Source organism: Drosophila suzukii, chromosome 3 (genome assembly GCF_043229965.1).
Source record: "Drosophila suzukii chromosome 3, CBGP_Dsuzu_IsoJpt1.0, whole genome shotgun sequence".
In the NCBI taxonomy this organism is placed as follows: Eukaryota; Metazoa; Arthropoda; class Insecta; order Diptera; family Drosophilidae; genus Drosophila; species Drosophila suzukii.
Window position 1 is genome coordinate 92,637,206 of NC_092082.1, and position 3,081 is coordinate 92,640,286.

Below are 3,081 nucleotides of genomic sequence, written 5' to 3' on the forward strand. Positions count from 1 at the left end.
GAAAGTGTTAATCAAATTAAGAGGCGGCATGGCAACGAGCTTAACCAGGCGTGTTATGATCTCTTTAACGCTCCAGCTACGCACGCCATTACACCCATTCTCGATCCTCGACTCGGGAGGCTTTTGGTATTGTGGGGCACATCAAAAATTCTGAGCCACTGAAGGCGTCGATTAATCATGATCACGATGAAATTGAAATGTGCGAAAAGCCGAGTATCGTTCGAGACGTGTGCGGCCTTTCTGAATGAAGATGTCTTCCACTGGCTCCATGTATCAGGTCTCGTCTCCATCTTTATAACACGGATCCCTCCGCGTTCCTCTGTCACTGGAGAGGTGTGAGATACGCATGTGCGTCGTGCCCCATGTTGAATAAAACGCCCCTATTAAGCTGTAGTTAATTGAAAAACTGTTCCCCAACCGAATGTGGGATACCCTGAGGTGAGTCCACTAAAGGGATTTTTATGGGGATGACAGAGAAATAGTATGAATCATTAAACAAGATGATAGAAAATATGAAATTTGGTAATCATCATGCAGAACATTTTTAAAAACAATACAATAAATATAAACCATCGTATATAATAGGAGGTTTAGTTTAAAATTTTGAAAAAGAATTAAGCATCTTAAATATATAGATTTTTGTAGTGTGTACAAAAAATTAAAGTCAATTTTAAAGAAAGTAAAATGAAGGTATTCTTCAGATTCAGTAGTGAATGTAGCTTATGAATGGCATAGGGTAAACCATCAGAGCCACGCGTTGACAATTTTTATGGCCGGTTCTGGTGCGTATTTGGCTTGAACACGGCTATGGAGTTTTTAGATGGAGTTGGAGATGGGGTTTTCAGATGGAGCTGGTATAGGCGTTGTCCAGTCGATCCGGACAATCGCTGCGTGAGCCTTTTGCTTTTGGTTTTGGTTTTTCTCACCTTTGCGCAGGCCTATGGAGAACGTGGCCAAGTGTGGGCTTATTGGCGTTGACAGCTATGCAAATGCCCGGCCATTAAGTCGTTGACTGTTAGCAATGGCTTTTAATTAGCGGCTTGACTTTGCCCCGGCCTGGCCTGGATTGGGATAGAGTACTGGCTGGCCAGGATGGACTGGAATTCCAGAGACAATGGCGTGGCGACAGAGACACCTACACTCGTTGCCACTTTGACACTTTGACCATTGAGGAAAAGGCTTGCATTTGCTCGCATTTTGCCAATTTCCATACATAAAGTCCGCGTTGAACACCCTCACGCTTCGTGGTCATTTGCATTTAAATGCCATTGCCATTTGGCTTCGCCTTTAGTTTGGGATTGGGATTGGGACTTGTATTCGGATTGGTATTGGGACTGGGATTGGATGAGGTGAAGATCTCGTTTGCAGCACTTCCTTTTCCCATTCGGGTTTTCTTTTCTTTGCCAGCCATGTTGGCCTGCTCACGATTTCTGCCGCTTGGCCTCTGCTTTTGTTTGTTTTACAGCTGCTCGCTTTGATTGAAAAATTATGCACTTGCCATGGCAATGGGCACCGCCAAATTTCGCCTCCGATACGAGTTAGGAAAAGAAGAAGAAATCGGGGAAAAGAGGGAAACCCACCGATGAACCAGAGAGCCAAATAAGACTGTTTGCTAGGTGAAGTTTATCACACACTCTTCCTAAAACAAAACATTCACAAATTTTAGCTAACTTTCTTAAAATCACTGAAAAATAAATAAAAAATTAAAAGATAAAAATTTCTTATAGGGTGTGACAAGAAATCTTGAGGGTTCAAAAATAACTTATATAGGTGTCTAAAATTATGCATTATTAAATATTTTGTTGCATACTTTTAGACGCTTTTATAGGTGACTTCAAAACACTATAGATTTTTATGGTACCTTTGGTAAATGTTCTATTAAACTCTTTTCGTATGTATCACTTTAAAAGGTAGTTTGTTTCCTAGCCAAAATACCCAAGCTTCTTGTTAGTGCATCAAGACAGACTGACAAAAGTTGGAATTTAGCACTTGAAGCGACGAGTGGCAAACGTTTTCCCGTTTACCATTTTCTATTTTCCGATTTCAAAGTGGCAAAAGCCTGAAAGCGAGGACGGTGGCTTGTTACTTTTCATTTCGCCAACTCCTTCAGCTTGTCCTGCTCATTAGCAATTGCCCGGCATGGCAGAGAGCCTAGCTAAACAGCTGTCCCTGTTAGCCAGTTTTCACCTAATTAAGCAAACAAACGTGTGGGAAACTGGCCGGGGAGATAACTTTCCCCGCCCCAGAAAACACACGCCCATGTCCCTCCGCTCCCCCTGCCAAATCCATATCCTCCAATATATCCCACAGGCTAATGCTAATTGCCACGAACATGGGGGCTAAGTAGCCAATGGAATGCAGCCGAAAACATTTGCCTCTAATTGCGGTTCAGCCCAATTGGGCAGGCCAAATTAAATTAAATGCAGCCGAAAACAAACAAGCGAACCAGGAAAACCAGCAGAAGATGCCACGGCGGCCACAACAATTTGTGCAAAAATACAAATTGGAACATTTGCAGAGGCGCAGGCGTGTAGTAGGCACAATACTGTGAGAATTTATGGCCCTGCTCTGGGGTCACTACCGGGATAACATCTGGCTGGAAGAGTTGGAGGAGCTGGAAGAGCTGGATGAGCTGGAGGCACCGGAGGAACTGACGCGTCGTGCGCAATGCGCATGCAAGGTAAGGCCGCTTCCAAACAAAACCGAAAACCTAGATGGCTAAGGACATTGACCAAGAACGATCCCCAGTCAAGGCAGACAGCCGTTTGTGGAGGCAGAAGTAGTGGAAAGCCATTAGAAATCAGAGAAATGGATCAGTACCGTTGAAGAGTCTGGCGGAAAAACAATTAATAATTGCAAAATATATCTCTGGAATCTTGGGCAATTGCAATTACCACTAGGGTCACTCCATTTCTATTCGAATGCTGAACCTTGTCTGCCGGCGGGCAAATATGCCCAGCTGACTTACATAAAGATGATTAGCACATGTTATATTCTTAACGACCCATAATAATGGTTTACCGTCTGGATTTTCCCAGGAGAAATTAAAATTTATGCAAATATTTATGATTTACTTTACGG